The sequence below is a fragment of the Bufo bufo genome, chromosome 11 (genome assembly GCF_905171765.1).
Source record: "Bufo bufo chromosome 11, aBufBuf1.1, whole genome shotgun sequence".
Taxonomy (NCBI): Eukaryota; Metazoa; Chordata; class Amphibia; order Anura; family Bufonidae; genus Bufo; species Bufo bufo.
The window spans coordinates 54563874-54587615 of record NC_053399.1 but is presented as its reverse complement, the minus strand read 5'-3'; the positions used below and the strand labels follow the sequence as shown (position 1 = coordinate 54587615).

The following is a 23742-nucleotide window of genomic DNA, read 5'->3' as shown; positions in this document are numbered from 1 at the left end:
TGTTGCGCCAGAGTCTACCCCGACACCTGTTGTTGCGCCTGCGGTGTTTCGGGGTATGACCGGTTCTGCCCCTCTTCCACAGCGCTTTGGGGGAGAGCCAACTCAGTGCCGAGGTTTCCTTAACCAGGTGGGCATTTATTTCGAGTTGCTGCCACATGCCTTTCCTACTGAGAGATCAAAGGTGGGCTTCTTGATCTCGCTGCTCTCGGACAAGGCCTTGGCCTGGGCCAGCCCTTAATGGGAGAACAACAATCCGGTGGTTGCCGAGTTTTCCGGTTTTGTTGCTTCTCTTCGGAAGGTATTCGATGTGCCGGCTCGTGCTGCCTCTGCTGCGAAGCTCCTTATGTCCATCAGACAGGGTTCACGATCCGTAGCTGAATACGCCATTGAGTTTCGTACCCTGGCAGCAGAGGTGGGCTGGAATAATGAGGCTCTGGTCGCTGCTTTCTCTCATGGTCTCTCGGATGCCTTGAAGGATGAGGTTGCAGCTAAGGACCTACCAGTTGAGCTCGAGTCTCTTATTTCTTTCCTGATTTTGATTGACACCAGACTCAGGGAGAGACCTTCCTTTAAGGAGAACCTGCGGAGGTCTTCTAACAGATTGGTGCCTACGTTTGCTGTCCCACCCGTGCCTCCCTCTCCTCCCACGCCTCCTGGGGATGACTTGTCTGGGGGTGAACCCATGCAGCTGGGGTTTGCTCGCCTGTCCGAGGGGGAGAGGGCACTCCGGAGACGCGAGGGCCGATGCATGTACTGTGGTCTCGGTGGGCATTTTCGGTTGGCATGTCCGAACCGTCCGGGAAACGCTCGTACCCTGAGATCCTGTCGGGGGCAGATCTTGGGTGGAGTCTCCTCGTCCCCGGTTTCCCGTGTTGACAAACCACTGATCACTGTTGTCCTCTCCTGGGTCGGGGGCTCGGTGACGACCCAGGCGTTGGTGGACTCTGGTGCTGGTGGTTTGTTCATTGATAGTGTGTTCGCTGCCGCCAATTCCATTCCTCTGCAGGCTCGAGGTTCCCCACTGGCTCTTGAGGCGATAGACGGCAGACCCCTTCTGCCGCCACACGTGACTCATGAGACCCTTCCAGTGGGGATAGCCATTGGTGCCGTTCACAGAGAGTCGGTCTGCCTCCAGGTTATTTCGTCTCCACACTACTCGGTGGTCTTGGGGTACCCCTGGCTCCAGAAGCATAATCCGACTTTCGATTGGAGATCGGTCAAGATCCTCTCGTGGTCACCGCAGTGTGGGGCTAGTTGCATCCATGGGTCTGTCAAGTTGCTGTGTACTTCCTCGGACTCTCTGTTGCCTCCTGAATACGAGGAGTACCGGGATGTATTCGATAAGGTGCGCGCGGTTGCCCTACCTCCGCACCGCCCATACGATTGTGCCATAGAGTTACAATCTGGTGCCGTTCCTCCTCGTGGCAAAGTCTATCCACTGTCGGTAGCGGAGAATGAGGCCATGGAGGAGTACGTGAGGGAGGCGCTTTCACGCGGACACATTCGCAAATCTTCGTCCCCGGCAGGGGCTGGATTTTTCTTTGTGAAAAAGAAGGGCGGTGAGTTGAGGCCTTGCATCGATTACAGGGGTCTCAATCGCATCACGATCAAGAACGCTTACCCGATACCCTTGATTTCCGAGCTGTTCGATCGCCTTAAAGGGGCCACGGTCTTTACCAAACTCGACCTGAGGGCGGCATATAACTTGGTAAGGATCAAGGCGGGCGATGAGTGGAAGACCGCGTTTAACACCAGGACCGGTCATTACGAATCCTTGGTTATGCCCTTTGGGTTGTGCAATGCGCCCGCAGTCTTTCAGGAATTCATCAACGATGTTTTCCGTGACCTGTTGCAGCAGTGTGTGGTAGTCTATTTGGATGACATCTTGGTATATTCTGAATCCATGGAGGCCCACATTCTGGATGTCAGACGAGTGTTGCAACGGTTACGAGAGAACAAGCTGTTCGGTAAGCTTGAGAAATGCGAATTTCACCGATCCCAGGTAACCTTCTTAGGTTACATCATTTCCGCTGAGGGGTTCTCCATGGATCCTGAGAAGGTTTCGGCTGTCTTACAGTGGCCCCAGCCCAGTGGTCTTCGTTCCCTGCAGCGCTTTTTGGGCTTCGCCAATTATTATCGGAAGTTCATCAGGGACTTTTCCATGCTGGCCAAGCCTCTCACGGATCTGACCAGGAAGGGCAGTAATTCCCAGGTCTGGCCGCTCGAGGCCATCCGAGCTTTTGAGGCCCTAAAGTCCGCCTTTGTGTCGGCTCCGATTCTGTCGCATCCCAACCCTGGGTTGCCCTTTGTCCTCGAGGTGGACGCGTCTGAGACGGGAGTAGGCGCCCTTCTGTCTCAGCGTAGAACACCAGAGGGTCCTCTGCTTCCTTGTGGGTTTTACTCCCGGAAACTGTCTTCCGCGGAGTGCAACTATCAGATTGGTGACAGGGAGTTATTGGCCATCGTGCAGGCCCTTAAAGAATGGAGGCACTTGCTCGAGGGTTCGGTGGTTCCGGTTCTCATCCTGACGGACCACAAGAATCTGACCTACCTTTCTGAGGCCAAGAGATTGACACCACGTCAGGCCAGATGGGCTCTGTTCTTGTCACGTTTTAATTACGTGGTCTCCTACCTACCCGGTTCCAAGAACATCAGGGCGGATGCCTTATCACGGCAGTACTCCGAGCTGTCCAGGGAGGAGTCGATTCCGACTTCGGTCATACCTCCGAATCAGATCCTGGCCGCCATTCGCACCAGCCTGACCTCTCCCCTGGGTGAGCAGATTTTGGCGGCTCAATCTGGTGCTCCCTCTGGGAGACCCAACGGCAGATGTTTTGTGCCTGAGGAGTTGCGCACTCGGTTGTTGCGAACCTACCATAACTCCAAGACCGCGGGGCATCCTGGAAAGAATCAGCTGTCCTGGGCTGTTTCACGTCTGTTCTGGTGGCCTTCCCTACGTTCCGACATCGCCGCATATGTAGCGGCATGCTCCGTTTGTGCCCAGAGTAAGTCCCCTCGGCACCTTCCGTTGGGCCTTCTGCAACCCATAGCCACCGGGGAGCGCCCATGGTCACACCTGGGGATGGATTTTATTGTGGACCTCCCTGCATCCCGAGGCCATACGGTCATTCTCATGATTGTGGATCGGTTTTCCAAAATGTGCCACTGTGTTCCTCTCAAGAAGTTACCCTCTGCACAAGAGTTGGCCACGATTTTTGCCAGGGAGGTCTTCCGGTTGCACGGTTTGCCTAAGGAGATTGTGTCGGATCGGGGGAGTCAGTTTGTGTCCAGGTTCTGGCGCGCCTTTTGCTCCCAGTTGGGGATTCATCTCTCCTTCTCCTCGGCCTACCACCCTCAGTCCAATGGGGCCGCAGAACGATCCAATCAGGCCTTGGAGCAATTCCTTCGTTGCTATGTCTCCGATCACCAAGACAATTGGGTTGACCTCCTGCCTTGGGCTGAGTTTGCCAGGAACACGGCGGTGAACTCTTCCTCTGGGACGTCTCCCTTCATGGCCAATTATGGGTTCCAACCTGCCGTGTTACCGGAGGTATTCTCTCCCCAGGATATTCCGGCTGTGGAGGATCACCTTTCCGTCCTACGTGCTTCTTGGGTACAGATCCAGAAGTCCCTTGAGGTCTCTGCGCAGCGCCAGAGATTCCAGGCTGATCGCAGACGAGCGCCTGCTCCTTCCTACCAGGTCGGAGACCGTGTATGGTTGTCCACCCGCAACCTCAACCTTCGAGTGCCCACTCCCAAGCTGGCGCCTCGCTTTGTTGGTCCCTTCCGAGTGCTTCGCAGGGTAAACCCGGTAGCCTATGCCCTTGCGCTTCCTCCTGGCATGCGGATCTCCAACGTGTTTCATGTCTCCCTGTTGAAGCCACTGGTGTGTAATCGTTTCACTTCCTCGGTTCCTCGGCCTCGTCCGGTCCAAGTGGGCAATCGTGAGGAATATGAGGTGAGCAATATCCTGGACTCACGCCTGGTCCGCGGTCGGTTGCAGTTTTTGGTCCATTGGCGTGGTTATGGTCCAGAGGAGCGTTCCTGGGTTCCCTCCGCAGATGTCCATGCTCCTGCCTTGCTCCGAGCCTTCCACGCACGCTTCCCTCAGAAACCGTTTTGTGCTCCGCGGAGGAGGGGCCCTTGAGGGGGAGGTACTGTCATGGTCTTACCTGCTTGCTGCTCTCCTTCGTTTGACATGTGCTGGCGGCCATCTTGGGTCCTGGGTTTCTTGTAGCCTTCCACCCTGCGGCTCCTCCTTCCCCTGGAGGAGCTGGATGCCTAGCTCATATATATAGGAGGTCTGTGGCTTCAGTTCCTTGCTTGGTCCTCTTGTGTTCACATGCTTCTAAGACTGCTGCCGCTTCTGGTTCCTGATCCTGGCTTCGTCTGACTACCCTGCTGGTTCCTGATCCTGGCTTCGTCTGACTACCCTGCTGGTTCCTGATCCTGGCTTCGTCTGACTACCCTGCTGGTTCCTGATCCTGGCTTCGTCTGACTACCCTTCTGGTTCCTGACCTCTGGCTTCGCAAAGACTCTGCTCGGTTTCACCATCCGTTTGGACTTTTGCTTTACAGCTTTATTTTCAATAAAGCCTTCTTATTTTCACTTATCTCTTGTTGTACGTCTGGTTCATGGTTCCGTGACAGGCTGTCTCATGAGTGGTCCCTAACTCTTGTTCCTACCTGTTCATGGGCCATGACAGCCACATAAAATCCAGGGAATGCAGGTCAGCATGCAAGCCAAGTACACTTTGCTTGTAACCCCGTCCGGTGCCATTACAGCTTTCATCGGATCCAGGGATGCAAGTACCAACATGCATGCTGAACCCACCATATACTTCTCCTGGAGCCAAATGGCTAATGGTAGGTTCTATACAAGCAGACTCAGTTTTATACTGACTTTAAAACCAGCCTCAAGGACAGATTAACTGGTCAGGTGTGCAATGACTCCAAGGAGATCGCCACGCCTCCAATATATACTACAAAGAAAAAAATAAGGGGTATTCCCTGGATTTTATGTGGCTGTCATGGCCCATGAACAGGTAGGAACAAGAGTTAGGGACCACTCATGAGACAGCCTTGACGCGGTGAGTGGCTTACTATGCTTTGGCCAAAATATAAACCAATGTCTCGTCCAGCATGGAGGGCAGAGTGCTGGATGTAGTGTGCGATCACATTTGCATTTTCCGTATGAATGGAGTTATGTCCTCAGCGTTGCCCCCCCAGATGAAGATAATGTCATCGATATATCGGCGGTAAAAAAGCACATCCTTATGGGATTGGAGACCTAGAGACTCTTCAAAAAGGCCTACGAACAAGTTTGCGTAAGAGGGTGCGAATTTCGTACCCATAGCGGTACCCCTTGTTTGTATGTAAAAGGTATCGTTAAAGGTGAAAAAATTGTGTTCTAGAATGAATTGTATTGCGTTTAGAATGAATTCCTTCTGAGGGGAGGACATTTCTTGGTCCCGTTCCAGATAATGTTTGACTGCACGTAATCCTAAATCATGCCGGATGTTACTGTAGAGGGATGCCACGTCAAGTGTGACCCAAAAGTAGTGATCCTTCCAAACTATATTGCTGAGGGTGTTAATCAGGTCTGCGGAATCTCTTAGGTGGGAAGGGAGTTTCTGTACATATTTCTGTAGGAACGTGTCGACATACGCTGAGAGGTTAGATGTAAGTGAGTTTATGCCGGAAATGATTGGTCTACCGGGTGGGTTGGTGAGGGTTTTGTGGATTTTGGGTAGGAAGTAGAAGCGAGCAGTGGTGGGGTGATTGGGCGTGAGGAATGTTTTTTCTTTTTTGTTAAGGGTGTTTTGGTTATAACCAGAATCTATAAGTTCTATCAATGTTTTTTTGAAGATGGCCGTTGGGTCATCTATAAGGACTTTATAGTATGTTTGGTCGGACAGGATTCTAGTGGATTCCTGTATATAGTAGGCGAGGTCCATGATTACGACCCCGCCTCCTTTGTCTGCATTTTTTATTACGATGTTTTTGTTTTTCTTAAGATCTGTCAAAGCTCTTTTTTCTCGATTATTGAGATTATTTGGAGTGTCAGAGATTCGGGCTTCTTTCAGAGTTTTTAAGTCGTCTAAAACTATATTAAGAAAGCTCTCTAGATGGGGGCCTCTGCTTTGTAGTGGATAAAAGGAAGATTTGTTCTTTAGACCTGATGGGATGGGGGTATTTGTTTGATCTTCATTTTGGGCAGATGGTACTATTTCTTGAGTGGTGGGCAGGGACCGGACACTGGAAATGATGTTATTAATATTGTTCGTGTCGACTCCTGGTAGTGGGTTTTCTTTTTCTCCTGAGATAATTTCTTTTATGGCAAAATGTCTTTTGAGTGTTAATTTTCGTATCCATTGGTTTATGTCGACAAATAATTCGAAGGGATCGGATGTGATGGTGGGACAAAAAGAAAGTCCTTTACTGAGCACACTAAATTCATCTGTTTTGAGTTTGTATTTTGATAAGTTGAATATTCCTTTGGTGTCTTGTGGTGTGTCATTTTTCGCGTTTTCTTCTAGTGTGATGGGGACTGAGGTATCGGGTCTGCGGTTGTGTTCGTTGGTGTAATGAGTGGTTTGAGTTTTCTCTTTTTTGGAGTGTTTGGTTCTTCCCCCTCTACATCCCCTGAATCGTTTTTTACCCTTTTTCGGGATGGAGGAACGGGACTGAAAAAATGAGTAATCTTGAGGTTTTGGGGATTGAGGGTGGGCGTGAAGGGGATCGGGCCTGTTGGAGTGAAGAAGGGGCTCAGGACTTGTAAGCTGGAGATTATCTGTCTGGCCGGAGGGGTGAGGTTGTTTGTTGTAGGTGAGATTCTCCCTAAAAAAGGGCTTTCGGAGAGATTGGAGGGTAGTGCTAAAAAAAGTTCAGATTGTGTGGTAGATACTGAGTGTGTTGAAATGTTGGATCCTGTAAGGATGGGGGATGTATGGGATTTATTCGGGGAGGAAGGGGATTGGTTCGGAGAGGAGATGGATTGTGTTAAACTGGGGCTAGAGCACACTAATTTTGTTTGTTGCTTCGGTGGAGTGGGGCTTTTGTTGTGCGGGACAGTGGGATGAGGGGGACTCCTAACTGCTGTGGAGACTAATGTGGTGTCTCCCCTATTGGGTGGGCCAATGTGTTTCGGCCCACAGGGGGGATCTTGTGTCTGTATGGTACCCCAGTGTGTCTTTGGGGGGATTGCTATTCTGGCTGTTGTTTCTTGGGCTCGGACGAGTTTGGGGTAGGGCGTACGTTTTTTTTGGGATCTTAATATCCCCTGTGTGTTGCTGTTGTAAAAAACTCTGTTCTGCGACCTGGATTGTGTTGAAGTGGGTCTGTGTTGGAGGTCCAGATGGGTAGGTCTAGTATACGAAAATTTGGAATTGGTGTGTGCGTTATTAGAAGGGAGGGGAAAAGAGTGTTTTCTTTCCCAGGACCTGGTCTTATTAAGGTCATAGTCTCTGATGTCCCTTAAAAGTTTGTTACATTTTCTAAGTGCCTCGTTATATTCAAAGCGTCTGAGAGGATCCCACAGGGGATTTCTCTCATCGGCCTCGTATTTCGATTTTTTAAGAAACCATGTATTAAGTTTTTGCCCCAGGTGCATACATGTGGCTTTTCTTTTAGCGATTAAAAGCCTCATGAATTGTTGTGAACACTTATCACTTGTACTAAGCCAATTTCTAACAAATTCGGGGTCGTTCGTAAATGATGGTTTTACGGATAGTCTCAGGCCACGGGGGATAATCCTCAAGTATTCATAAATAAAAAGAAAGTACCAGTCAATTTCGTTCTTTACAAAGTTCTTGATGGTGTCCAATACGTCAAAGTCCTCTTCATCGGTATTTTCTTTCCAATTGTCAGATGTTGAGTAGGGTAGTTCTCTAATGGACTGCCAAGTTCCACTGATTGTGTTGGGAGGAGGTAGTCTAAGTTCCGTGGTGGTGGGTAATCTTCTGATTTCCTTCAGGATTCTCGTCATAATACCGTGTATATCCCTATTTAGGTATGCCGAACCTATGTCAGCCACTGCTCCTCTGGTCGGTCGTTGGTCACCCATCGGCCGAACAAATGTAGGTCAGAGACAGGATAAGGAAAAAAGAGAGGGTTAGTCACTGGGCCTTCAAAACGATGGTCCAGGGTTAACTGCGCAGGGCGCCAAAGGTAGGACAGAATGAGTATCTTTTAATTTCCGTGTACGGTGAAAGTGGTGGGGCAGATAAGGGCAGGCAGCCAAATGGTCTCAACCCACCTAAAGGACTCTCGGTGGGTGATTTAAAGATTGGGAGTGGGGTAGCGTGGAGACGCTAAAAAAGGACCACGGGAGCGGCGCCAAAATCCCTAATATCTAAATTTGTGGGGGTATATAACCCATAAAAGATAGCACTTATTATGTCGCTAATTGAGATAAAAGTATTATGTCGCTAATTGAGATAAAAACATATGGTTAAGACAATTATAAATTGACAAGTATAAAATTGAAATATAAAATCAAAATTTAAGTGACTCACTTCACCCAGGAGGGTAATGTGGGATAAAGCTCAAGACACCCACACTACACCTCCTGCGCCTGGATCGCCAGTAGAGTCTTAGAAATGGACAAAGATCACTCTCGAGTCCTTGTTCTTTCTTTTATTCTTTTTATTCCAAGAGCCAGGGTTGGGGGAAGGAGCAGCTCAACGCGTTTCGGGGCCTCTTAATGGGTCCCCTTCATCAGGAGCATAGACATTCAATATACAGTAAGATGGGGTTTAAATAGCATGTGGAATAACCAAAAAGACCGCCAAAAACGGCATCAAATTGTGTCACTTCCGGTTTCTGCATGCGTTCCACTGTGGAACGCATCGGAAGTGACGACCTCTACATCTCAAAAGAATTGGTTTGATAGGTAAAATCGATCTAAAGTACAGATACATTCAATATACAATATACAATAAGATGGGGTTTAAATAGTATGTGAAAAAGCCAAAAAGACCGTCAGGAACGGCATCAAATTGTGTCACTTCCGGTTTCTGCATGCATTCCACCGTGGCGCAGTGAAGAAAGGGGGACACACACTATCTTTCACATTCAAAGGAGGGTGTAGGTTACCCCTACTAACCCCATATGTTTTTTAAATGGCCCCACTGTATTTTAGATTGATTTTACCTATCGAACCAATGCTTTTGAGATGTAGAGGTCGTCACTTCCGATGCGTTCCACAGTGGAACGCATGCAGAAACCGGAAGTGACACAATTTGATGCCGTTCCTGACGGTCTTTTTGGCTTTTTCACATACTATTTAAACCCCATCTTATTGTATATTGTATATTGAATGTATCTGTACTTTAGATCGATTTTACCTATCAAACCAATTCTTTTGAGATGTAGAGGTCGTCACTTCCGATGCGTTCCACAGTGGAACGCATGCAGAAACCGGAAGTGACACAATTTGATGCCGTTTTTGGCGGTCTTTTTGGTTATTCCACATGCTATTTAAACCCCATCTTACTGTATATTGAATGTCTATGCTCCTGATGAAGGGGACGCATTAGGAGGCCCCGAAACGCGTTGAGCTGCTCCTTCCCCCAACCCTGGCTCTTGGAATAAAAAGAATAAAAGAAAGAACAAGGACTCGAGAGTGATCTTTGTCCATTTCTAAGACTCTACTGGCGATCCAGGCGCAGGAGGTGTAGTGTGGGTGTCTTGAGCTTTATCCCACATTACCCTCCTGGGTGAAGTGAGTCACTTAAATTTTGATTTTATATTTCAATTTTATACTTGTCAATTTATAATTGTCTTAACCATATGTTTTTATCTCAATTAGTGACATAATACTTTTATCTCAATTAGCGACATAATAAGTGCTATCTTTTATGGGTTATATACCCCACAAATTTAGATATTAGGGATTTTGGCGCCGCTCCCGTGGTCCTTTTTTAGCGTCTCCACGCTACCCCACTCCCAATCTTTAAATCACCCACCGAGAGTCCTTTAGGTGGGTTGAGACCATTTGGCTGCCTGCCCTTATCTGCCCCACCACTTTAACCGTACACGGAAATTAAAAGATACTCATTCTGTCCTACCTTTGGCGCCCTGCGCAGTTAACCCTGGACCATCGTTTTGAAGGCCCAGTGACTAACCCTCTCTTTTTTCCTTATCCTGTCTCTGACCTACATTTGTTCGGCCGATGGGTGACCAACGACCGACCAGAGGAGCAGTGGCTGACATAGGTTCGGCATACCTAAAAAGGGATATACACAGTATTATGACGAGAATCCTGAAGGAAATCAGAAGATTACCCACCACCACGGAACTTAGACTACCTCCTCCCAACACAATCAGTGGAACTTGGCAGTCCATTAGAGAACTACCCTACTCAACATCTGACAATTGGAAAGAAAATACCGATGAAGAGGACTTTGACGTATTGGACACCATCAAGAACTTTGTAAAGAACGAAATTGACTGGTACTTTCTTTTTATTTATGAATACTTGGGGATTATCCCCCGTGGCCTGAGACTATCTGTAAAACCATCATTTACGAACGACCCCGAATTTGTTAGAAATTGGCTTAGTACAAGTGATAAGTGTTCACAACAATTCATGAGGCTTTTAATCGCTAAAAGAAAAGCCACATGTATGCACCTGGGGCAAAAACTTAATACATGGTTTCTTAAAAAATCGAAATACGAGGCCGATGAGAGAAATCCCCTGTGGGATCCTCTCAGACGCTTTGAATATAACGAGGCACTTAGAAAATGTAACAAACTTTTAAGGGACATCAGAGACTATGACCTTAATAAGACCAGGTCCTGGGAAAGAAAACACTCTTTTCCCCTCCCTTCTAATAACGCACACACCAATTCCAAATTTTCGTATACTAGACCTACCCATCTGGACCTCCAACACAGACCCACTTTAACACAATCCAGGTCGCAGAACAGAGTTTTTTACAACAGCAACACACAGGGGATATTAAGATCCCCAAAAAACCGTACGCCCTACCCCAAACCCGTCCGAGCCCAAGAAACAACAGCCAGAATAGCAATCCCCCCAAAGACACACTGGGGTACCATACAGACACAAGATCCCCCCTGTGGGCCGAAACACATTGGCCCACCCAATAGGGGAGACACCACATTAGTCTCCACAGCAGTTAGGAGTCCCCCTCATCCCACTGTCCCGCACAACAAAAGCCCCACTCCACCGAAGCAACAAACAAAATTAGTGTGCTCTAGCCCCAGTTCAACACAATCCATCTCCTCTCCGAACCAATCCCCTTCCTCCCCGAATAAATCCCATACATCCCCCATCCTTACAGGATCCAACATTTCAACACACTCAGTATCTACCACACAATCTGAACTTTTTTTAGCACTACCCTCCAATCTCTCCGAGAGCCCTTTTTTAGGGAGAATCTCACCTACAACAAACAACCTCACCCCTCCGGCCAGACAGATAATCTCCAGCCTACAAGTCCTGAGCCCCTTCTTCACTCCAACAGGCCCGATCCCCTTCACGCCCACCCTCAATCCCCAAAACCTCAAGATTACTCATTTTTTCAGTCCCGTTCCTCCATCCCGAAAAAGGGTAAAAAACGATTCTGGGGATGTAGAGGGGGAAGAACCAAACACTCCAAAAAAGAGAAAACTCAAACCACTCATTACACCAACGAACACAACCGCAGACCCGATACCTCAGTCCCCATCACACTAGAAGAAAACGCGAAAAATGACACACCACAAGACACCAAAGGAATATTCAACTTATCAAAATACAAACTCAAAACAGATGAATTTAGTGTGCTCAGTAAAGGACTTTCTTTTTGTCCCACCATCACATCCGATCCCTTCGAATTATTTGTCGACATAAACCAATGGATACGAAAATTAACACTCAAAAGACATTTTGCCATAAAAGAAATTATCTCAGGAGAAAAAGAAAACCCACTACCAGGAGTCGACACGAACAATATTAATAACATCATTTCCAGTGTCCGGTCCCTGCCCACCACTCAAGAAATAGTACCATCTGCCCAAAATGAAGATCAAGCAAATACCCCCATCCCATCAGGTCTAAAGAACAAATCTTCCTTTTATCCACTACAAAGCAGAGGCCCCCATCTAGAGAGCTTTCTTAATATAGTTTTAGACGACTTAAAAACCCTGAAAGAAGCCCGAATCTCTGACACTCCAAATAATCTCAATAATCGAGAAAAAAGAGCTTTGACAGATCTTAAGAAAAACAAAAACATCGTAATGAAAAATGCAGACAAAAGAGGCGGGGTCGTAATCATGGACCTCGCCTACTATATACAGGAATCCACTAGAATCCTGTCCGACCAAACATACTATAAAGTCCTTATAGATGACCCAACGGCCATCTTCAAAAAAACATTGATAGAACTTATATATTCTGGTTATAACCAAAACACCCTTAACAAAAAAGAAAAAACATTCCTCACGCCCAATCACCCCACCACTGCTCGCTTCTACTTCCTACCCAAAATCCACAAAACCCTCACCAACCCACCCGGTAGACCAATCATTTCCGGCATAAACTCACTTACATCTAACCTCTCAGCGTATGTCGACACGTTCCTACAGAAATATGTACAGAAACTCCCTTCCCACCTAAGAGATTCCGCAGACCTGATTAACACCCTCAGCAATATAGTTTGGAAGGATCACTACTTTTGGGTCACACTTGACGTGGCATCCCTCTACAGTAACATCCGGCATGATTTAGGATTACGTGCAGTCAAACATTATCTGGAACGGGACCAAGAAATGTCCTCCCCTCAGAAGGAATTCATTCTAAACGCAATACAATTCATTCTAGAACACAATTTTTTCACCTTTAACGATACCTTTTACATACAAACAAGGGGTACCGCTATGGGTACGAAATTCGCACCCTCTTACGCAAACTTGTTCGTAGGCCTTTTTGAAGAGTCTCTAGGTCTCCAATCCCATAAGGATGTGCTTTTTTACCGCCGATATATCGATGACATTATCTTCATCTGGGGGGGCAACGCTGAGGACATAACTCCATTCATATCGATGTTAAATCAGAACGACTAGGGCCTTCAATTTACATATGAATCCGACTCCAAGAGCTCAACATTTTTAGATTTACAGATCAAAATCATCAACAACAAGATTACCACCAGCACTCATTTTAAAAAAGTAGACGCCAACAGCTACTTAGAATACTCCAGCTGCCACCACACCAAATGGAAGAAAAATATACCTTACGGGCAAATGAAAAGAGTACGGAGAAACTGTTCCAACGAAAAGACCCTCAAAACACAACTAGGAATTCTTAAAGATCGTTTTCTGGAAAAAGGCTACCCCAAAAGTCTAATCAAGGCGTCGACCCAGAGGATCCTAAAAATAGATCAAAAAGAAGCGTTGAAACCACCACTCCCAAAAACTACGGACGAGAAAGGATACCAATACAACCTTATCACCAGATACAACAGAGACCATCAAAACATCAGAAAAGTAGTAACGAAGCACTGGAATATCCTGCTGAAAGATCCCATCCTCAAAAATATACTACCCCAATTGCCGTCCATAACTTTTAGAAGGGCACAAACCATCAAAAATATCATCGCCCCATCCTGTCCCAAACTCAAAGCCCCTACGAATACAATCGTTCCACTACCCATGAAAAAAGGATGTTTTAAATGTGGCATTAAAAAGTGCAAATGCTGCGCAATGATTGCACACGGCACTAAGACCATCGAAACAGGGGGTCCCTCGGGTCCCTGGACTATAAAACAAGATTTAAACTGCGGAACCAGAAACGTCATATATCTCCTAAAATGTCCCTGCGGTTTAAAATACGTCGGTAGGACCACACAAACCCTCAGAGAAAGAATGTGTGAGCACAGGTCCAACATTAAACGTAAAGTCCTAACACACAGCGTATCACGACATTTCTCCGAAAGGCATGAGGGATCCATAATCGGTCTCACAGTCACACCCCTAGAAACCATCACCTCATCATACCAACAGTTATGCCGGAAGGAAATGTTCTGGATATTTACACTAAACACCCTATCCCCTTTCGGTTTGAATGAATGTCTAGAATATTCTAACTATTAAAAGAGTACCACTATCCCAACCCTGTATTTTTCACCTATGATACAATCACAGCATCATCCATACGTCCCTATCCGTATACGCATTTAAAACATGATATCTATGTATCTATCTATACAGATATTTTTTATAAAAAATAAAAATAAAAAATTTCTTTTATATATATATATATTTTTTTTTTATTATTTTTTTTTTCATTTTATTTTTAATTTTATTTTTATATATATATTATTTTTATATATATATATATTATTTTCTTATATAGTTATATATTTTTTATGATACATATTTTTTACAAGTTATATATATATATGAGTTGTTTCTAGATATGATCCATTGATCAATGTATATATTTATCATCAATATCACCCCTGTCAATTAATCATGATCTTTCCACTATCACTTGTTGGATTACTATTGATACCTGCTGCAGTCCCCCTTGTATTATTTAAAATATCGCCCCTTATTAGAACCCTTCCCCCAAACCCCAATCACATGACAATGGATAAAATGACTCCACCCACACTAATTGACACCATTGTGCAAAAACCTATATGTATTAATATCCCGAGACTCAGTATGAATCTATTCGTAAGGACCCCCCCCCCCCCCCCCCTTTGTTTTTATTTCCCTTTTTTTTCTTTTTGTTTTGTTTTCAAACCCCTTGACGATATAACATACACACCCCCGTCTGGAGGCGCGGTTCCGGTTCTGGTGCGTTCCACGATGGGACACACCGGAAGTCGGGTATGCGTTCCACCACGAACATTACATAAGACTTTGCACAGACCCATAGTAGCACCCGGGACTTCCGTTTCCGGTGCGCTCCACGGTGGAATATACCGGAAGTCCTGTTTGCGTTCCACCGTGGCGCAGTGAAGAAAGGGGGACACACACTATCTTTCACATTCAAAGGAGGGTGTAGGTTACCCCTACTAACCCCATATGTTTTTTAAATGGCCCCACTGTATTTTAGATTGATTTTACCTATCGAACCAATGCTTTTGAGATGTAGAGGTCGTCACTTCCGATGCGTTCCACAGTGGAACGCATGCAGAAACCGGAAGTGACACAATTTGATGCCGTTCCTGACGGTCTTTTTGGCTTTTTCACATACTATTTAAACCCCATCTTATTGTATATTGTATATTGAATGTATCTGTACTTTAGATCGATTTTACCTATCAAACCAATTCTTTTGAGATGTAGAGGTCGTCACTTCCGATGCGTTCCACAGTGGAACGCATGCAGAAACCGGAAGTGACACAATTTGATGCCGTTTTTGGCGGTCTTTTTGGCTATTCCACATGCTATTTAAACCCCATCTTACTGTATATTGAATGTCTATGCTCCTGATGAAGGGGACCCATTAAGAGGCCCCGAAACGCGTTGAGCTGCTCCTTCCCCCAACCCTGGCTCTTGGAATAAAAAGAATAAAAGAAAGAACAAGGACTCGAGAGTGATCTTTGTCCATTTCTAAGACTCTACTGGCGATCCAGGCGCAGGAGGTGTAGTGTGGGTGTCTTGAGCTTTATCCCACATTACCCTCCTGGGTGAAGTGAGTCACTTAAATTTTGATTTTATATTTCAATTTTATACTTGTCAATTTATAATTGTCTTAACCATATGTTTTTATCTCAATTAGCGACATAATACTTTTATCTCAATTAGCGACATAATAAGTGCTATCTTTTATGGGTTATATACCCCCACAAATTTAGATATTAGGGATTTTGGCGCCGCTCCCGTGGTCCTTTTTTAGCGTCTCCACGCTACCCCACTCCCAATCTTCTCCTTAAGGTCACACATTTGTGTAGCAGTCTCTAGTCCTGGTGTTTTTACGCTACATTATTATTGAGGACAACTCCTCTTCGTCACAGCAAGATTATGTCTGAGTCTGACACAATTCCTTGGAGCCAGGGAGCACAGCATTTCTCCTGCTCCACCTTGAAACCCTAGAGAAACCTTTCAGTTGCATCCTCTGCCTTCACTGCCCCCTCTAGTGGGGTGTCTTCTTTTTTCCTAAGAAAAAACAGCAAAACCCCATTTGTTATGGAAGATACTTAAGATAGTCCTCCTGTTGACAACGTGTGTGAAAATAGTTAAGGTTTGAACTGCCATTAGGAGAAGGTTCAGGCAGAGGTGGGGGACCCAATGCATAGGTTTATTGGTGGTGATGGTGGTGATGGTGGTAGTAGTGGCACTTGTAGCCACAGTGATGGGGTAGAGACACTGGTAGCAACAGTGGCACTTGGGACAAATACAGGGTAGGGAATTGGCAGGGGGCCAAGAAGTCCACAATGACATATCACAGTTTGATTAAAGTGTCATGGACGGGGACAATGATGGTAATTGTGTGTTGGGCAGGACCTGGGAGCCTGAGGTTATAAGGAGGAGGAAACATCAGATTAGGAGGGTAGTGGCAATAAGGAAACGTATGTTTAGAACCTCCCAAAAAACTGCCACTGCTTCTATTATAGTCAGCTTGGGAAATGGTGATGCCACTAATACTGTGACCACTGCCACTAGCGCTGTGCAAGTATCCTCTGTCTGTGTAAGTATCTACTGTCTGGCAGTATTTCTTCATAGTGTTGGAAGACATTACTGTGTCCAAGATTTGCAGTATCAAAATAAGCCATGGGCACTGAAATACAAATGTAGGCACCATGGGTTTATTGCAGCACATAATGCGGCATCACCAGTTACTGTAGAAAAATATAAGTTTCTGCCAGCTAGCACAGCAAGAGTGTACTCCTATTCCAGGGCTCCTTTGCAGCTGCCAGACCACATCCAGTACAGTGTCCTTGTCATCATCACTATCAGTTACTGCTTCTCCCACTCAGAATACTCCTCCTGCTACTCGGCTCCATCATCAGACATCGATAACAAAATGTGCAGACAGGAAAGAACTCTAATCACCAAGCAATGCTCTTGTGCATAAGCTTAATTCCCACTTAGTCAAGTTGCTGGTGGTGTGGTTGCTGCCATACTACCTAGTGGATTCTACTGCTTTTCCGGAGCTGAAGTGCTCAGCCTTGCTAGAAAACACTTATCCACCATTATTTCTACAAAAAAAAAAAATCCATGCCTTGTACTGTCACATGACGGAGAATTTGGGCTTCTCACTGCGACTCTCTCTGCACGCCAACCTGGACAACTGTAGTAGATGCTAAGGGCAGGGACAGTACCTGTCTTTCACGACCCACTGAATCAATGTTTTTCTTGGCGACGCAGCACTGCAGCAACAAAGCTAGCTCCTATTTACACCTTCACATTTGTGACTGTTTAGTTTGCACACCAGCCGCATATCCACCTTCTGTAGTTTTCCTCCATGGACATCCTCCAGTCCCCAAAAGAAACAGGGCAGAGCCTTGCTCTCAGTCCCCCTCCCTCCAATCATATGTGTAAAGAAAAGTGTTGCCATGCCATAATTGTGGCCACACAGCTGATCAGTTGCTAAAGTGCATCAAGCAGCAAACATCCCACTGGCTGTCTCCCTGCCAACTCCAACTGGGCAAGGTGGTCAACTACAATGGCAGGAACATTGTAGCTGCGCTGCATTTGGGGTAATTAACACATGCTCCCTGCAAGGCACACATGATAAATTTAGTGGTGCAATGCTCTTTGACAAAGGACAGTGGCCTACAGTGGGTGCTGGCCATTTTTATATGGCAAGGACTTGCAGCAACAGAATGGTCTGCAATGTTCAAACTCACTAGAACTCCACCTTGCATATGTTGGAGTGTCTGTACGAGTAGTTTAAAGTGGTGTGTGATTTAGTCATGCACCAGGCCACCCAGGGAGCATGTGTCATTTTGAGGGCAGGCAGTGGCAGCTCATCAGAGACGCCTGTCGTGTACTCAGGCCCTTCATAGAGGCCGCAAGATTTGCCAGTAGGGAGAACTGCTGCATCAACAATGTCATCCCCTGATATTTAACTTACAGCAGATGTTAACACTAATGCAACAAGGGACAGCGGAAGAAGAACAGCTTCCACATCTAGCTATCCTCCATGTAGCTGTTGGACACCCACACTGATAAAGTCTCGTGGAGGGTGAGGGTGAGGGTGAGGCTGATGACGACAACACTGGCAATGATGACCAAACTTCTCATTGAGGAGCAAACCCTGAAAGTACTAGGTCCTTCGGCACGCTGTCAAGAATGGCAACTGTATGCTTGCTTGCTTATGTAATGAAAGATGCATCCATCACACTAAGGAATCTGATTAGTCATGCTTTTAGACCCTTGTTATCAAAGCAAAAGGGGGAATGTTTTCCTGTTTCCATAAGGGAAACCAAATTATTTTATTGCAAGGGTACACTGTGTATGCAGCTTGCCCCATCTTTCAGCGAGCAGACACCTGCCATCTGCATTTCTGTCCAGGAGGCCCATCTCCGCCCCCCACAAAGTCACCCACCCCCCGCTGTCTACTCCACCACAAGCAGCAAAAGCTGCAGCAGCAGCCAGTTTAGTATCAACATGATAGAGATTTTTTTCCATGTGCCTCACCAGGCTGACCTCATGGACAGGCAGATTGGAACAGTTGCCGGAACTGGCCCAGTGTGCCCTCTCTGTACTGTCTTTTCACCCTCCATTGTCATGTTGCAGAGGGTTTTTGGTGTAGAAGGTGAAATTCTAACACCTAAACGGACAAAGTTGCCCTCTGCCAGTATAGAAAACATCACTTTTGTCTAAATGAATGCGACATGGATCTGTGAAGTTTAAACACCATCTACCCCCAATAAAGGACAATTTTTGGAAGATTTTTATTATGAAATGGGATAATACATGAAACAGTGCAGTGTGTTTTTAAAGACGCTGTTTGTTAATATCGTCAACCACACATTTACCCATAGCTGTATATGCCAGCACCACTCTGACATTATTTGCTACTGCTGTCATTGTGCTAAAGAGCTTAAAATGGAGGAGGGAGAGCAAAACATTTTTACAAAACAGATAATGAAACATATCAGTCACAAAATGAATTTCAAGAAATTCGCTTATCTCCAATACATTACTAACCCAGTTCAGATTCTTCTGTCAGTTCCCATCTGGTGTTTGTCTTTTATTATTTGCATTGGAGAGGAAGTCAAATGTCTCTTCCACTAAACATTGTTTCTATTACGGATGCTGTGTGATGTATTAGAATGTACTGGCTTTTTATTGTTGATTTATCCATGGATATTTATATATTACACTCACTGGCAAAAAAAAAAAAAGTAACACACCAAGAAGGAGTTGTTAGAATTGAACTAAACTTTATATGCAGGGATGGTCAGTTCGCAGTGTTCGCCAGCGAACACATGCGGGCTGCAATCTTTAGTAAGGTAGACTCACCCGTCCGGCGATGCACAGGTAAGCCCTTACCTGTGCCTGTGCTGGGAGCCGGTCTGAAATCAAATGCGGTCACCGGGAGCAGGCAGCCCGCATGTGTTTGCTGGCGAACACTGCAAACTGACCATCACTGTTTATATGTTTGAATGCAATGATGATACAGGTGCATCTCAATAAATTAGAATATCATCAAAAAGTTAATTTATTTCTGTAATTAATTTCAAAAAGTGAAACTCATATATTATATAAAGCATTTAAAGCATAGTAAAAGCATTTTTTTTTAAAGTTGATGATTATAGTTTACAGCTAATGAAAACTCAAAGTCAGTATCTCCAAAAAAATGTATATTGTGAAAAAGTAAAATTTTGTAAACTCATGGTGTCACATAAGGATGAGCGAACCAGTTTAGACTGAACCAAGTTCGGTCCGAACTTTGCTATTTAGTTTTGGACAAATCTACTAAAGCGGTGTGTAGGGTCATTTTAGTGCACATATCACCAGAAAAAGAACTAGTGTGGGAGAAGAAGGGTTCTCACATGACCCTGAGTGGAAGTGGGAGGAGAGCTTGCCCTGATTGGCTCCTAGGCTGACAGACAGCCTGGATGAGACAATCAGTGCTGCTGTAGGCAGAAAGGTGCCCTAGCAGTATGCCATTCTGTGCTGTGAAAGAGAATGGTTAGGTGTTACTGTCTGTCAGGAAAACTATCTTAAGGAGTCAGTGACAGTGAAAAAAAGAAAATCAATCAGGGACAGTCAGAAATCAATCAAGCTTATAGCCAGTGACAGTGAATGGAAAGGCTAGGATTCTGAAGAAGAATTGTGTGTTGTGTGTGTATAAAATATATTAGTGCAGCTATACCCACAGTGTGGCAGCAATCTACCTCTGTGTATTAAGTTGAAATTGAGTGTCAAGCTTCAGTCTGTTTATGTATTTTCAGTTTCCACACGGTTGCAGTTTAATTAATTTCTTTCTTTTTTTTTGGGGGGGTCCAGTTTCCATGCGGTTGCAATTTCATTTTTTTTGGAGTGTGGTCTTTCAATTTAATTAAGCAGAATATATATATGATAACTGCAACAATACCCATAGTGTGGCAGTAATCTAAGTGTGTGAATTAAGTTGAAATTGAGCGTCTAGCCTCAATCTTCCATTTACGTATTTTCAGTTTCCACATGGTTGGAATTTACATTTTTGGGGGGATTGTTAAATGTAATTAAACCAGCATATATATGTGATTACTACAAGACACAAGGTATAGTAGCAATCTACCTGTGTGTATTTACAAAAAATTAAGCATCAAGCCTCAATTGTCACATATTTTTTATGTGCTCACTTTCCACACAGTTGAAGTTCAAACAACATTTTTTGGGGGGCTTAAATTTCTTTAAGGCACAGCATAAATGTACGTGATTACTGCCTAAATACCAACATTTTCTCATAGTTCAGGCAATGCTGCGGCCTGCATCATGCCACTGCCACTAATGCATGAGGATCAGTTTCCTTGCACTCACTTTCCACACGGTTGAAACTTAAAAAAAAAATCTTGGTTGTTAACATGGTTAAAATGTACTTTTTTTTTGTAGGGTTGTTAACAGGTTGAAGTTTTATTTTTATTTTTTTAGGACGGGGTTAAATTTCATGAGGCGGCATATGTACATGATTACTGAATTAATATAGAAATGTTCTCACAGTCCAGGCAGGATGAATGAGATCAATAGACCTCTCCTTGTTGCAGGTGCCACATATTGCCAATCTGTCTGTCTGTCTGTCTATCATCATGTTGTGTACGGCTGCTGCATGCTGCGGCCTGCATCATGCCACTTATGAAACTTCACCAAAGACAATTTCTTTATCATTTACTATTACTGCCATTGCATTTCAGAGCTTGGAGAGGGGAAAGGTGAAAAAAAAATCATAAAAAAAACATACAAAAAAAGATGACAAGTTTCCTAAAAATGTGTAATAGATATATATAGTGGCTCTCCCGTCTCGGCTTATAGATTTAGGTGCACTGCTGACAGACTGCCCCTCAGTCTGTAAATAGATGAGTTATTGTACAAATATATTAACAGGCACTCATTCATCAAGAAATGTGTCAGGGATCAGTATATATAAAAAAAAATAATTTTTTGTATCTACATGTAATTAGACATATTAAAAAGTCAAAACAAATTAGCAAATAAAAAATACATAAAAACATTAAAACATACAAAATTAAAAAAATTATACGCAAGTGGTACTGTGGCTATCTGTCTGGCCCAATAGAAATATGTTTAGATGTAATATATCCTGAGACAGACAGTGATACACGGTACCAGTTGCGTGTATTGCAATGAATGCCACGCAGAGGATCCTCTATTGGTACATATTCAAATCTTCCATCAATATAACAAATCAATTACCTTTTTCATATCAATGATCTTTTTTCATAGAAAATCAGTCACGTAGAAAAAATATGTATTTCATAATTCCATTTTACTTAATTGGTAGCCGTTATTATATAGAAAGTAATGAATCCCAATGGTGATATAGCTGCACCAATCTTATTCCTAGATAAAATGTGCTTGATTAGAAGGATAAGTCAGTGTACATGAGTATAGAGAAAAATCAATCGCATAATTATTTCATTTATAAATCAATCCTCATTGTAACGGATTTCCTGGCAACCCGACTGGGTACCTCCATTGATGAATGCTCAGAGTGCTTCCCGAGGGCTCCAAGCACTCCGCTCGACACCGTAAGCACTGCCGACCACATGAATCGCCGTAGATTGGTTGGGATCTCGTCGTCTTCTACCCACATTGGACCTACGACAAGGTTTCCAGGTGGGTGACCCTCTCTTCTTTCAAAGGGCAATGCAGGAACAGGAACAGCTCTTACAAGAGCTAGGGATTATACTCTGGGGAGTATAATGATTATAGCAATCCCCAGAGTGTAGTTCTCCAATTCCCATAAACATTCCCAGACTTCATGAAGGGTAGAACAGGACACTTTGATGGGGCTACATGCCAGCCAGTTACAGGCAGAAAACACATGCAGCGAACCGCACCGCAGGAGCAGTATGTAAGGGCACGGTGGGCTGATGGGGGTAGTAGTCGTACTCACGGTTTTGCAGCTCCCTGGGTCGGCGTGCAGTGATGAGGAAGACAGCAGGAAATTCTCCGGGGCACTCTCTATTGCAGGAAACACCAGCCAGATGTTGGTTGAGGTGCCCTTGATGGTGATGGTGGTGTTTAGGGTGCTTTGGTGGCTGGGCCCCTGTGTTGTATTTCGTGACGCCAGCACCGCAAGGTGCAAATGTTGGTGGTAGTAGTAATGATGATATAGAATAAGGAGACTAAAGCTTGTAACAAACTCCCAGTACTTCACTGAAACTGATCCACAGGTCATCAATGTATGCAAAAGGTATTTACATCAAGGCAGCTTTTACAGTGATTCAGATTAGTTCCCAGAAGTTGCATAAGGAGTATTTTTCCTATGACAATCAGTCTTTCTCTCTTATTTCTCCAGGTTGGAGGGATGTACTATGTCTGCTGTACTGTATAATCACAATTTTAAGCAGTGTGTTTCAGGACACTGCACACACACATATGATACAATTAATCAACACAATGGGATAACATAATCACTCACAGGCAGACAGCACCCACCTGTGATACAATAAACCAACACAATTTTTCCCTTTGTAGAATAATGAGCCAGGGGGGTTCTCCGTAGTTCTGGGTCCATAATCCATAGGAAGGAGGCTAGCCCTCAGTCCACTCCAGCAGCCCCAGTGACGGTTCAGTCTGTCACACTCATGATCTTCTCTTAATTATTCCACATGTTCGTAATTCATATCATATCATATAATATAATATAGGGCAGCACGGTGGCTCAGTGGTTAGCATTGGTGCCTTGCAGCGCTGGAGTCCTAGGTTCAAATCCGACCAAGGACAACATCTGCATGGAGTTTGTATGTTCTCCCCGTGTTTGCGTGGGTTTTCTCCGGGTACTCCAGTTTCCTCCCACACTCCAAAGACATACTGATAGGGACCTTAGATTGTGAGCCCCACTGGGGACAGTTGGATGCTAATGTCTGTATATCACTGCGCTATATAAGTGCATAAAATAATAATAATATCTGGCTTGTTCAATGCAAATTGCGATTTAATTGATGGTCACTTCTATTATTACTACTGCATTTTGTATATAATGTTTCGGAGCGACAAGCTCCTTCCTCAGTGGTTCCTAGCAATGGAACCACTGAGGAAGGAGCTTGTCGCTCCGAAACGTGCTTGGTACTTTAGCAATCTTGAAATACCACTGACTGAG

The 23742-nt window shown here is 44.9% G+C and overlaps 1 long non-coding RNA gene across 1 annotated transcript; it reads left to right on the top strand.

Annotated features, from left to right (window-relative positions):
* Positions 1-15453: 15453 nt before the first annotated feature.
* On the top strand, positions 15454-23329 carry LOC120982379. Its single transcript, XR_005774885.1, has 4 exons — positions 15454-15658; positions 17862-17867; positions 20350-20358; positions 23316-23329. It is a non-coding gene; the product is annotated as an uncharacterized LOC120982379 (long non-coding RNA).
* Positions 23330-23742: the final 413 nt, after the last annotated feature.